Here is a 14,503-nt window from a genome sequence, read left to right on the forward strand (position 1 = left end):
ACAAGCAGAAGCCTCTAGCCATCTTACAAAACAGAAGCCCAGCCGGGCGTGGTGGCGCACACCTTTAATCCCAGCACTCAGGAGGCAGAGGTAGGAGGATCGCCGTGAGTTCGAGGCCACCCTGAGACTCCATAGTGACTTTCATGTCAGCCTGAGCTAGAGTGAGACCCTACCTCAAAAAAAAAAAAAAAAAAAAGAGCAGAAGCCCAGCATGCTACAACCCCCCGCACTCAGGAGGCTGAGGCAGGTGAACCACCGATTTGAGACTAGACTGTCAGAACAGTAAGAGAAACAAAAGCAAAACCAGGAGGTATAATAAAAGCTTCTCCGGGGGCTGGAGAGATTGCTCAGTCGTTAAAGGTACTTGCTTACAAAGCTTGTCAGTCTAGGCTCAATTCCCCAGTACCCACATAAAACCAGATGCATAAAATGGCACATACATCTGGAATTCGTCTGCAGTGGCGCACCCATACACAACCTCTCTCTCAGATAAATAAAAAAATTTTTTTTAAAGCTTCTCACTAGATACTTCCTAGAGCAAGTCAGTGGTGTGTGACTAATCCCTGCTTAGGTCGAGCCCCCTAGCAGTACCTGTTCAGGACCCCCATCATTGCATCTCTCCCCGTTGTCTTGAAATGCCAAGGCTCCTTGCAGCCTCTGCTGCCTGAATGTCCCCTACAGCACTACAGGACAGAGCTCATGGCTGCAGCTTCTTTCAACCTCACACCCCCACTGGTGGGGGCATTTCCTTCTCATGCCACAGGCGCCTCTCAGATAAAAGCCACTTGCCCGGGGTCACACAGTGCCACACACCAGAGCAGAGGGACTCAGCACTCCTGTCCCTCGGGGCTAATGCTCGTCCCTGTTTGCGGACCCACGTGAGTGTGCCTACCATTTGTGAATAACTGCCTTCCTGGGGGCCGGCGATGCCCTGGGACTGCTTGCTCATCCTATGAAGCCAGCACAACTAGGCACCGAGTCAAATCTCACATGACATTGGCCCCAGGAGGCTTGTAGAAAAAGTCTGCAGACATTAGGAAACTGGCATTCCTCCTCTCTGGCCTCGCCTTTTTTTCTTTTAAGAGGTAGGGTTTCACTGTAGCCCAGGCTGACTTGGAATTCACTATGTAGTCTCAGGCTGGCCCTGACCTCCCAGCAATCTTCCTACCTCAGCCTCCCAAGTGCTATGGTTAAAGGTGTTAGTCACCAAACCCACCAGTTTACCTTTTTTTTTTTTTTCCCTTTTTTTAAGGGAGGGTCTCATTCTAGCCCAGGCTGACCTGGAATTCACTCTGTAGTCTCAGGCTGGCCTCAAACTCATGCCAATCCTCCTACCTCTGCCTCCAAAGTGCTGGGATTAAAGACATGCACCACCATGCTGGGCTGCAGATCACCTTTCTTTTTAAATTTTTTTGTTTATTTTTTTATTCATTTAGTTGAGAGCGACAAAGAGAGAAAGAGGCAGAGAGAGAGAGAGAGAGAGAGAATATGGGCATGCCAGGGTCTCCAGCCACTACAAACTCCAGATGCGTGCGTCCCTTTGTGCATCTGGCTAACATGGGTCCTGGGGAGTCAAGACTAGAACTAGGGTCCTTAGGCTTCACAGGAAAGCGCTTAACTGCTAAGCCATTTCTCCAGCTCCAGATCACCTTTGAAAAAATATATTTTTATTTAATTATTTGAGGGACAGAAAGAAATAAACACAAAGAGAAATTGAGTATGGGTGCGCCAGGGTCTCCTGCTACTGCAAACGAACTCCACGCCACCACTTTATGCAGCTGGCTTTACAGTGGGTGCTGGGGAATCAAAGCCAGGCAGTCAAGACTTTGTAAACAAGCGCCTTTAACCGCTGAGCCATCTCTCCAGCTCAGGCCTCACCTTTCTCATGCTTGGATGTGGCTGTCACTCCTGAAACTTCGCCGTGATGCCCCAGCCCACCAATGAGAGCCAGGGTGGCTCCTGGGAAGAACATCTGCTTCTTTTCAGCAGCCCGGGTAGAATCCAAGTCCCTGACAGTGCCCATGGGCCCTGTGGCTTTGGAAGGCAGCCGAAATGTTGGCTGAGCAGACAGGATGAAGGAGACACCCCCTGAAGACCCCCAGCATGGTGGGGCTGGCGGTGGGCTGGGCTATAGCAGTCTGGTGTCTGTCTCACCTCCGCTCCCAGCAGGGCCTGTGGGAAGGTGTCTGTGAGTCGGGCTTATGGCTGGTGACAGTGGGCAACCACTTAAGATTCAGTCTGTAACAAAGCTGGGGTCAGAGTGTGGATCTGGAGAAGTGCCCATGCTACTGGAAATATGAGCGTGGCACACTTTTGAAATTTATTTTGGTGGTACTAGGGATTTGATTTAGGCCTAACGCATGCTTGGCAAGCACTCTACCACTGAGCTACCATCCCCAGCTTTCTTTTTCCTTTTCTTTCTTTGGTGGGGTGGCAGTGAGTGGGTGGTGGACTGGGGTGGTGGGTGGGTTCTTTATTCCTTTTTTAAAAAAAATTTTTTTTTTTTTGTGTGTGTGTGGTGTTTCAAGGTAGAGTCTCACTCTAGCCCAGGCTGACCTGGAATTCACTTTGTAGTCTCAGGGTGCCTTGAACTCACAGTAATCCTCCTATCTGTCTCTAGAGTGCTGGAATTAAAGGTGTGTGCCACCACACCTGGCTTTTTTTCTGAGACAAGGTCTGAATTCTAGATTCTCCTGCCTCAGCCTCCCAGGTAGCTGGGATTACAGGTGTGTGCCACCACACCTGGTAACAGCACACTCTTAAAAGTTAAGGTGCTCGGGGCTGGAGAGATGGCTTGGTGGTTAAGCGTTTGCCTGTGAAGCCTAAGGACCTCGGTTTGAGGCTTGATTCCCCAGGACCCATGTTAGCCAGTTGCACAAGGGGGTGCATGCATTCATGCATCTGGAGTTTGTTTGCAGTGGCTGGAGGCCTTGACGTGCCCATTCTCCCTCTCTGCCTCTTTCTCTCTCAAAAAAAAAAATAAAATAAACAAAAAAATTAAAGTGCTTGCCTGCAAAGCCTAACGATCTGGGTTCAATGCCCCAGTGCCCATGTAAACAAAATATATATATTTTAAAACCATAGATCCCAGGTGCATGGCACACACCTGTAATCCCATTATTTGGGAGATGGAAGCAGGAGGACATGGAGGCCAGGGCAGCCTCGGCCACGAAATGAGTTTGAGACTACACGAGATCCTGCCTCAAAGAACTATACAATACACACACACCACAGAAAAATAAAATAACGTATATTTAGCATTTGTCTGTGAGCAACTTCGAGTTCCTAACAGGTGGTCCACTGCTGACCCCAGGAGGTCAGAGGTGACAGAGCCCCTCAGGCCTTTCTGGTAGGGACCTAGACTGGGCGTCTTTGCTGGCCTCGCACTGCTGAGCTGGCTGGTGTCAGGCAGAGCCCTCCTGTGACACCCTTGTGTGCCTGGCTCACACTGGCCCAGCCCCGTGCTGCCACTGGCTCAGCGTGGGGCAGGACTGGTGCAAAGCTCCTCAAATCAGATCGGCTGGCAGGGTTGCCCTCCCAACCGCAACCTGGAGCTGGACAGAAACTTCCTCCAGGCCAGGTTGGCAGCCAGCCCGGAGCCAGGACCCCCTGGGAGGCATAGGAATGGCCAAGAGCCTTAATACACATGGCCCTGGTGGGCGCCTGATCCTCTTGAGAAATTTCTACATGAGGAAACTGAGGCACGGACAAGGAAGATTGCAATTCCTTCCTAGGCTACCTGATTCTCAAACCTATGCCCTCAGCCACTGCCTTCACCTACAGGGCCAAGGGACCCATTCACGGCGCAGGCATCACTGAGCAACGTGCCAAGTATCAATGCTGCACGTGTAGTCGTCTGGATGAACTTCCAGGGAAGGAAGGTCAAGGACAATACTGTCCTGGTCTTGTGTGGCTCACGCTCGATGACCAAATGGTTAAGTGCTGCCAGGGTGCTGGGGTGCTGCAGGCCCAAGGTGTTATTCCAGAGAGGTGAGTGCCCTCCCTGCAGCTGGCAGCAGAGGGCGGGACTGGTGGTGGGGTGGCACGCATCTACTAGGCCACCTGAGGTCTCTACCTGGGTGGAGGGTGCTTGCTGGGCCCTGCCCGAGGGACCTTAGGCTTTTGTCCTCATAACTGCCAGGGTCGACAGTGATGACCGTATTTGTAAAAGTAACCAAGTTAAATCCTCGAGAGCCCCCCCTGCATCAGAGTGGCCTCTATGTCCTTATGAGAGATATAAGGGTCACATAGGGAGGCTGGGAAAGCTCTGTGCGTCCAGCGGCAGCGACCGGAGGAACACAGCCAAGAAACGGCAGGAGCTGGAGGAGGCAGGAAAGGATTCTCTAATAGTTTATATTGTCAACTTGACGGGACTTAGAATCACCTGTGAGGGATTACGTAGCTTAGTTAGCCTCAGTGCACATCTGTGAGGATTTATCTTGATTAGGTTATTTGAGGTGGGAAAACCCACCCTCACTGTGGCCAGCATGCTTCCGCCAGCAGAGGTCCTGGACTGTATAAGGAGAGCTGGCTGTGCCCCAGCAGCCATTGCGCTCTGCTTCCTCGTGGGTTGCGTTGTTGTGACCAGATGCCTCAGGCTCCGGCAGTCATGTCTTCCCCGCCGTGATGGACTGTAACCCTCAAACTGATGCATGTGTATGTGTGTGCATGGATAGATATATAAATGTATTTTTCAGGTATGTTGTCTCATCCACAAGTAGAAAACTAACACAGATGCCCATTGGAGACTTTGGGGTAGTTCACACTGTCATTGTGGATTTCTGCCCCTCCAGAACTGTGAGTGGACACAGCTGTGCTGGTTTGCTTGCTTGTTGGTTTTCAGAGACGAGGGTCTTTGTAGTAGCCCAGGCTGACCTCAAAGTTGTAATCCTCCTGCCTCAGCCTCCTGAATGTTGGGCTCATAGGCTTGAACCACCAGGGTTAGCTAAGTTCTGTTCAGTCACCTGGCTTGTGTCAGCCACGGTGGGTCCTGGTATCCTCAGACACTAGGTGCACCCTGCAAGAGGCTGGAGCCGTGGAGCTTGGGAGCACCGCCACCTGGCTCCTCCTAGGGGAAGCTGCTGTCATCAGACCCTCTTCTTTTTGTCCAAAGTCTCTTCACTGTTCCACACTTTGTTTTCTTTCACGCTACACACCAATCCACCAGCATCCTTTAACTCAAAAGATGGCCCCCGGCTGGAGAGATGGCTTAGTGGTTAAGCGCTTGCCTGTGATGCCTAAGGACCCTGGTTCGAGGCTCTGTTCCCCAGGACACACGTTAGCTAGGTGCACAAGGGGGCACACACGTCTGGAGTTCATTTGCAGTGGCTGGAGGCCCTGGCACACTCATTCTCTCTGTCTGTCTGTCACTGTCAAATAAACTTTAAAAAATGAACAAAAGCTGGCCCCTATCTCCTTCACTGTGCCAGAGAGGGCATGGCAATGGCCCCAGCAAGGAATACTCTGGCCCTAGGCTAGATGCAATACAACATCAGGGAGATCTTTTTTAAATTTTAATTTATCCAAATTTTTTTGAAAGAAGCAGAGGTGGGGGGATGGAGGGAGGGAGGGAATGCCAGGGCCTCTAGCCACTGGAAACGAACTCCTGGTGCATGTGCCACCTACGTGGGTCCTGGGGAATCGAACCTGTATCTTTTGGCTCTGCAGGCAAGCGCCTTAACCACTAAACCATCTCTCCAGCCCTGGGAGATCCTTCTAGAACCTAAGCCAGACCTTATCACTGGGCTCCACCTCTCACTCTGAATCCTGGCCTTGGTGGTGACCCAGTTTCTGCCCTAAGTTCTGCCTCCTGGGACCTGCTGGTCTCCACATGTGTGTTCTTCTGCCTGGCTCCTCTGTGTTGCTGACTGCCTGTCCTCACAGGGCATCTGTTTCCTCAGGAGCTGCTCGGGTGTGCACCCAAGTAGGCTTTAGGCAAACAGCAGACACCTGCCCGGACCCCATCCTCACCTGATTTCTCGTCTCTTACAATTGGAGATCGAGGCACCACAGTGGACTCTCCTGTCTCCAAGGGCAAAAGGTTCTCCTTTCAGACCCTCAAACTACTACTTGCTGAGCTAGTGTTTAGCAACTGCTCAAAACAAGTGTGACCCCAGTTAGGGTCCCTGTGCATCCCTGTCTTATTTTGCATTTTGAGTCCACCTGAAAGTGGATGCGAAGCCAGCTTCTCTCTCCAGTCAGAAGGGTAACAGCCTTCGGCCCTTGATTCTTTCCACAGACATCAGCTGCCCTTTTCCCACATGGGAGAAATACAGGCCACACAGTCCCTGGCTGAAAGCCCACAACCTCTGCTCTAATTCCTCCGGCTGCATTTGTGGTGGAGAAGGCCAGGTGACCTTGGGCTGGGTGCCAAGGACAGACCGAGGAGCCAACATATACCCACTCAAGCACAGGGCACAATGTATTACCTTCCTGCCAAGGTGGACTCAGCTCAGTCCAAGGAACTCATGGTGGTGCCCTATGGGAAATTTCAAAGCTAAACTCTTTCAAGTTCACTCATTCATCATTTACTGTGTGCCTGGCACTCTTGTAGGCCCTGGGATACAGCAGGGAATAAATTTATTCATTCTTGTGGAGTCGGCTTGAGAGACAGAGAGAGAGAGAGAGTGTGTGTGTGGGTGTAAGAGGGTGGACAAGAAGCTCTTGGAACAAATGCCCATGACGAGGTGATCGGAAGTGCACAAGATTCCAGCCTTGCAGGGGTAGAGACTGATCGTGGGTGGAGAGGTATTGATGGAGACGGGCAGCTCTTGGATAAGGTAACATTTTAGGAGAGACCTGAGGGACGTGAAGGAGGGGGTGGTGCAAACGTCTGGGGGAAAGAGGCAGATGGAACAGCCAGTGTGAAGGCCCTGGGCTGGGAAGCAGCCAGTGCTAGAGACAAGCGGAAGAGTCCAGCTGCAGAGGGCCTTGAACTCTACCTTGAGGGTGACAGGAAGCCTTTGGGAGGATTGTGAGCAGAAACATGATGGCCTCTGGCTTGGATTTTGAAACAAGTTCTGGCTCCAGGAATGGGAGTTATGGATGGAAGTGGGGTGTATCAGGAGTTGTCCACCGCTCAGGTGATGGTGGGGGTGATGGGAAAGGAGGGATCAAAGCTGGGGCTGTCAAAAGGTAGGAGGGAGAAAGAGGGTGGTGAAGGGCTGTGAACACGTGAGAACAGGTCGCCATCCTGAGCTCCAGGGAAGTGGCTTTGGCACACCCCAGGTCCCTTCAGCTTTCAGAACATGTGGGTGAAGAAGGGAGAAGGAGGCCGCTCTCAAGGAAGAGGGTGCAAGGCCACCTAGCTGACAATAAAGCTTCCAGTAACAGAGTGGCAGAGTCCCCTAGCGCCTGACAGCTAAGGCGCATTGGCCTTGGCTGGGAGCTGAGTGAACACGAGGCCCAGGCCTGCCAAGGGGCTCACAAGACAGGGCGGGGGGGGGGGGTGCTGAGGTCTGGCAGGAGGCTTGGGGAAGTCTCGGAAAGTGGGGGCCCGGAGCGGGCGGAGACAGGGCTCCCACGGGGCAAAGCGGGGAGCAGTGTCGGGTGGGGCCTGGGCCAGGATTCCATTTGTCCGTCAGTAAAAAGGGTGGGAAGCGGTAGGAGGTACGTGGGGGAGCGGCTAGGGTCCCGGGTTAGGACCTGGAGGAAAGGGGCGGGTGTCGATAAGTTCGCGTGGGTGGAGTTGGGGTTCTGGGTCCAGACGGGGATGGGGGTGGAGGGTGAACAAGGGGCTGAGGTTGAGGTCCTGGGTGCAGGAGGGTGGAAGGTGGGTCGGGAGCGCAGGTGGGGGCAGGGATGTGGAGTGAACAGGTGTTGGGGGTGGGGCTCGGGGTGCAGGAGTAGGCGAAGTAGGAGGGCAGGGCTGAGGTTCCAGGTGCAGACAATGGAGTGGGGACAGACTGGAGTCGTGGGGGGGGGCAGATGGGAATGGACTATGAAGATCTTGAATTCAGATGGGAAGGACTAGGGAGGCCAAGGAAGGAGCGTTGTAGGGCGGGGGTGGGGTGGGGTGGGGTGGTGGTGTCTCGAGAGTATGAGGAGGAGCTAGAATGGAAAAAGGGGTCTCTGTCTCCCCGCCACCCGGGCTCTTCCTCCGCGATCGGATGGGCGGTAAACAAACGCCGTGATGTCACCAGTGCCGCTGACCTGCGGCTGAACCCAGAGCTGCAAGGTGCCAGCAGCCTCGGGCCGCACACGCTCCTCGGCCGGCCGGCGAGCTTCGCCCAGCTGCACACGCCGACAGGATGCAGCAAACGCCACCGCCACCAGACAGTTGCTGCGCGCAGCCCGTCTGCTGGCCGCCGGGTGAACCGAGCGCCGCCCGCCCCGCAGGCACCCGCCCAGCTGGAGGGCCGGCCTCCTCCGGAGCGTCCCCGGGGGCTGGCAGCTTCCACCAGCTGCGGTCAGCCTCCAGACTCGAGACCGCAAGGACCCCCAGCCCTCGCTTCCCCGTGGGGCCTCCGAAGTCACGGTCTGAGCCGTGCGCAGGGGGCTGGGACGTGTTTGCTATGGCTCTGGGCTTTCTGGAGAGATCACTTAGGGTAGGGTATTCTTTAACACACTCCAGGTATAAAGAAATGACAAATGGGCTGGCTCCTGAAGTCCCATGCCTGTGGCTATTTTATTCAGGAGTCCGGGGGGGGGGGGGAGTCCGGGGGGGGGGGAGATCCTTGGTGCTTCCCTGCGCTGCCTTTTGCAAGGGCAAAGCACCCCCCTGGTTGGGGCCCCAAGGAATCCGGCTCTAGAGTGGGTTTGCTGTGTGACTTCTGGATGAGTCACTTGGCCTCTCTGGGCTCCACCACCTCCAGCTGGCCTCCAGTGCTGAGGAAGGTCAAAAGTGCAGGCCCACGTCCCCTGAGCAAGACTGGTTGGCAGCTTGTAGGATCGGGCACAGCTCAGGAACTGGGAGTCTCCGAGAGCCCATGGCTGTTCCCTGCTGGTCCCCAGGCTGCTTCTCGGTTTGTAAGGGATTTAAGACCCTTAGAGATGAACAGTCTCCTAGGACCAACACCAAATTCCACAGTGGACCTTGCCTTGTGGAGATTGAGGAGTTTTTTAAATTTTATTTTGTTTTTGGTTGTTCGAGGTAGGGTTTCACTCTACCCCAGGCTGACCTGGAATTCACTATGGAGTCTCAGGGTGGCCTTGAACTCATGGCAATCCTCCTACCTCTGCCTCCTGAGGGCTGGGATTAAAGGCGTGCGCCGCCACTCCTGGCTTGAGAGTGAGGAGCTTTAAAGGGACCTCAGGTCTTTTTGTGTGTGTGTCATGCATGTGCAGGCATGGGTAAACCTGCATGTGTGTGCATGTAGAGGCCAGAGGCTGACATCCGGTGTCCTCAGTCACTCTCCAAGTTATTTTTTGAGACAGAGTTTTCTGAACCAGGAGCTCAGGTTTGGCCAGATTTGTTAGCTAGCAAGCTCCCGGGGTCTTCCTGTTTCTGCCTCCCAGCCCTGGGGTTACTGGCAATGGGTGCTGGGGATCTGAACTTAGGTCCTCATGCTTGTGTGACAAGAACTTTACCTTCTGAGCTATCTATCCAGCCAGATTTCTTTTTCGAGATAGGGTCTCTCTCTAGCCCAGGCTGTTCTGGAATTCACTATGGAGTCTCAGGGTGGCCTCGAACTCACGGAGATCCCCCTACCGCTGCCTCCCGAGTGCTGGGATTAAAGGCGTGCGCCACCACGCCTGACCCCAGCCAGATCTTTTGAAAAAATTGTTTGTGTGTGAGTGCACATCCATGGCACATGTGTGGAGGTGGAGGTCGGAGGACAATTGCCAGGTATCTGTGCTCCACCTCTGAGACAGGGTCTCTTGCCACTGCCAGACTGCAAAGGAATGTTAGACCTACAAGCTTTGGGTCCTCTCAGCTTTGCCACCCATTGTCATAGGTGACAACTGCACACACTTCTTTGTGTCTGCCTTTATGTAGGTGCTGGGGAATTGAATTAGGCCAGCAGGCTTTGCAAGCAAGTACCTTTGACCTCTGAGCTGTCTCTCTCCTCAGCTCCTGATCCCAGATCTTTAGCAAGTTTCCTGGGAATGTGGCAAAGCACAGTCTAACCCTGAAGCCAACTCTAGCCTTTCTTTTGCTGGAATTAAAATATTTAAGTTCTTCTTCTTACACCACCCTCTAAAACACCATGTTGTCACTACTTGAAGTTACAATGACTAGAATGCAGGCCCTCCTGATGAATTGCAGGCCTGGCTGGGTCATCAAATGTCTGGAGCGTGTGCGAGCAATGAATGAAATAATTTTGCCTTTTGTGAACCAGTGAGAAATCCCGATAGTGGAACCTGGGCAAGAATAAAGCCTATGACCCTGGCTGTACAGCAGTCACGAGGACCCACCAGGAAGTGCTCGGGGCCCCTCCCTCAGGATCCATGAAGAATGTCAGCATGGTAACTGTGGAGTGACAGATCGGTGCAGGAACCAGTGGGACTGTCCAGTCACACCCACGAAGCCAGCCGGGCTCTCATGGTGGTTAGTGGTAACACCCAGTGGGATCCACTGCCACCCACCAGCCTTTCCCTTGTCCCCGGCAGCAGGAAACCGCTCTGGCAGAGCCGCAGGGCCATTTAACAAGTAGGAGGCATTCCTGCCCAGCAACATATCCTAACTCGACCTTTGCCCGCTGTGTGCCAGGAGGCGGAGCCCCAGTACACGGACGGGTACAGTGACCAGGTTCACAGCCCGTATCCTGATTCTTCTGCCCCAAACACTCCAAAGTCACATTTTGTTCTAATTGACACATAAATTTAGGACAAGCCATTATTGGAGCCCAGGTGAGGTCGTTTCTCACCTGAGGTCCATTATTGCTGCACCTCTCTTTGGTCAGGGTGCTGTGGGCATCACTGCCCATACGGTTATTTTCTTCTTGTTTGTTTTTAATGATTTGTGCGTGTGTGTGTGTGCATGCGCATGTGCATGTATGCCTGGGTCTTTTGCCATTGCAAATAAATACCCATTTAGTTTTATGTGGGTATCTAGGGAATTGAACATGGGCAAACAGGCTCTGCAAGCAAGCACCGTCAACCACTGAGCCATGTCCATAGCTCCTGTTTGTTTTGAGACTAAATCTCACTATGTAGAACAGGCTGGCTTTAAACTTGCAGCAATCCTCCTAACCCTGTCCCCTTTGCATTCCCTTTGCCCCCTGAGAATTATAAACACATGCCACCATGTCTGACCTTGGTTTTCCTTTTAATTTTTTGAGGTAGGGTCTCACTCTGGTCAAGGCTGACCTGGAATTCACTATGTAGTCTCAGGGTGGCTGGCCTTGAACTCACAGCGATCCTCCTACCTCTGCCTCCCAAGTTCTGGGGTTAAAGGCATGTGCCACTTGCCTGGCTCCTTTTAAGTTTTGAGGTGTGTGTGTGGTGGATACAGATGTGTGTGCCCTGTGAGCACTCTGCAGGCCAGAGGAAGACACTGGATGTCCTGTATCGCTCTTCCATTTTAATTTTCTGAGACAGAATCCCTCACTGAACCTCGAGCTCCTGTTTTTTGATCAGTCCTGTCTTTGGCCTCTACCCCACAGTGCTAGGGTGACTGGCATGCACAGTGACACACAGCTTTGTACGTGGCTGCCAGAAGTTGAGCTTGGGTCCTCCAGCTTGCATAGCAAGCACTTGTTTCAGCTGATTGTTTTCTGGGACAGTGTCTCACTAGGCAGCTTAGCTGGCCTCGAACTCTCTACATGGCCCAGGCGGGCCTATAACTGGCGATCCTCCTGCCTTTGCCTCCCAAGTGAGTGCTGAGATCACAAGCGTGTGCCACCTTGCTCATCTCACTTACATTGCTACATTCCAAGCATTGGAACTGTGGCACACACTCGACCTCAAGGGCTACAGACCCAAGGTGCTGACCCATTTTAGAGATGGACATCAGGGCACTAGGAGTGTAACCATCAAGAACACAGCCAGGACATGGCTGGCTGGTCCCCACCCTGGCAGGTGGCACCTGTGGGTGTTACTAAGCAGTGGAGTGATAATTCATCCACTGTTTGGAGCGGAAAAGATGAGCTTCAGCTGTGTCAGCGCCTCCTGCATCTCCTTCCCACTCCATGTGCAATTCCAAGGGCTCAAAGCATACTCACCAGGGGTGGTGGGTCCAGGGAGAACTTCAGCTAATTAAGCAGACTTTAGAACACGTCTGACTCCAAGGACAAGCCTTAAGTTACTTACAAGCTGTGCCAAGGTCAGGACCCCACAGGCTGTTCCTTAGGAAACAGTTTAATCTCTCTGAGAACAAAGGTCACATGCCATCGAGTTGGCCCTTCCGGTTGACTAGAGGTGTGCTGTCAGACTGAGGATCTGGACGTGCAGGGCTGGGAGACTCGGGAAGTGGGACATTGTGACAACAGGAAGCTGCTGGGCCAGCATGTCCTGCAGAAGGGGATCTTGGAATCTCGCCATAGCTGGGCAAGGCCCACGGGGTCCTGTGATCTTGGAGAGCCCCTGGGTGTGCCCTTCCCTCCCATCTACCCCTGCGGCCAGCCCTCTAGGAGACCAGAGTCCCAGACCTCGTCTGTAAAGAAGCTGTGCTGCTCCTGGGACACAGTTAATGTCCCCATGTGTCTGTGCAGCTTTCCAAAGGGAAAGGGAAGCCCTCCCCAGTGATATTCTACAGCCCCTACTCCATGCCCAGGAAGGACTGTGAGCTCTTCTAGCCCTGCCTGGGGACTGTGTGTGACCCCTGTAATAGACAGAGAAGATCCAGACAATACTGCATGACCCCTGCCAGGAAGCCGCAGCCTGGTAAATTCCTACAACCCTCAGGAGGCAGAAGCATGCCTCAGGCCCACGGGGTGTGGCAGTTGGAAAACTAGCCCTCAAGATGTCGCCTTCATCCCTAGCTAGAACCTTGAACATGTTACCTTACAAGTGAAAAGGAGTAAGGCTCAGGAGGAACTTAATGTGTCAATGCTCTGGCTTTAAGGTAGGTTTTCCCGGGTTATTCAAGCTGTGTATGTAGTTACAGGGGACTTTGAAAGCAGGGGACTTTGAAAGTAGCTGGGGTGCTGCACGGTGGTTGGGTGCCTGCAAACACAAGGTCCTGGGTTCAGGCCCCTGCAGGAGTGGATGGGGGAGGCAAGAGTTGGATGTGGCTGTGGGGGAGGGTGACACAGAGAGGCCTCAAGAACTCTGAGGTGGAGGAAGGGCCTGTGAGGGCTCACAAGCCAAGGACTGCAGTGGTCTGGAGAAGCTGGGAAGCAGGAGGCAGATTCTCCCGAGAGCTTCCAGAAGAAACCCAACTCTGACCCTTGCTCAGCCCAGTGAGGTCCATGCTGACTTCCTGCAACCTTCTTTGAATCAATGTGTGCCATTTAAGGTACTGAGTTTTGGCCATGAGCTTAGATGGAGAGTGGAAGGACCATCCAACGCGGCCTCCAGCCAGAAGAGCTGGGGAGGAAATCCGGTGCGTCTATGTCAAAGCCAATGGCACGGCAGCCCCTCTGCACGCCGGCCCGCCAGCCTCACTTAGGGAATCAAACCGTTTCTACCGTACAGACTTCTGAAGAGGGTGTGGAGTGGGGGGCACGACAGGCACCTTCACCATCGCACTCACTGGGCGCCCCACCTTCCATTCGCCATCTCGGTGCATTTTCATTTGCCAGATGAGGAAACTGAGCGTCAGAGAGATCTAGCAACTTGCCCCGGACTGTACATCAGACAAAAAGAATAAATAACAGCAGGGGCTCAGCAGGTAAAGTGCTTGCCTTGCAAGCCTGAGGACCCGAGTTCCATCTTCAGAATGCTTGTAAAAAAAAAAAAGAAAAAAGAAAAAGAGCAGCTGCATGGGCTGGAAAGATGGCTCAGCAGTTAAGGTGCCTGCCTACAAAGCCAAAGGACCCAGGTTTGATTCCCCAGGACCCATGTAAACCAGATGCACAAGGTCAGGCATGCATCTGGAGTTCATTTGTAGTGGCTCGAGGCCCTGGCACACCCATTCTCTCTCTGAAATAAATACATTAAAAAAAAAAAAGTCTAGTGGTGTTGTGTCTGTAATTCCAACCCTAGGGAGGGGATGCAGAGCTAGGAGGATCCTTGGGGCTCCCTGACTGGCCAGTCTAGCCTAGTTGGTGAATGCCAAGCTAATTACAGACAAAGAAGTGGACAGCATTCCTCAGAATAACACCTAGACTGGCCTCTGCATGCACATATGTGCATGTGGGCCCTCTCATGTATACTCACACATATATGAACATGCACACACAGTCATTCGTACAACGTACATACATCCGTGCAAAAAACAAAACCCACAGAGCTAACATATGAATTTCGTTGTGCCTGATTCCTGAGCGCTGACCCTGCATTGTCTGCGTTGCGATGCCACACTCACTCCTTGAAAAAGACAGCAGTGTAACACACGCACAGCACACGCACGCTTCTAAGACTGAAAGGCTTAGGAGCTTTCTTCAGATCCGAGGCAATGGGCCTGCTAGCCTGGGACTTGTAATCCCCAGGACAATATCCACAAGTGTCTGCAATCCAT

The sequence above is a fragment of the Jaculus jaculus genome, chromosome 5 (assembly GCF_020740685.1).
Source record: "Jaculus jaculus isolate mJacJac1 chromosome 5, mJacJac1.mat.Y.cur, whole genome shotgun sequence".
Lineage (NCBI taxonomy): Eukaryota > Metazoa > Chordata > Mammalia > Rodentia > Dipodidae > Jaculus > Jaculus jaculus.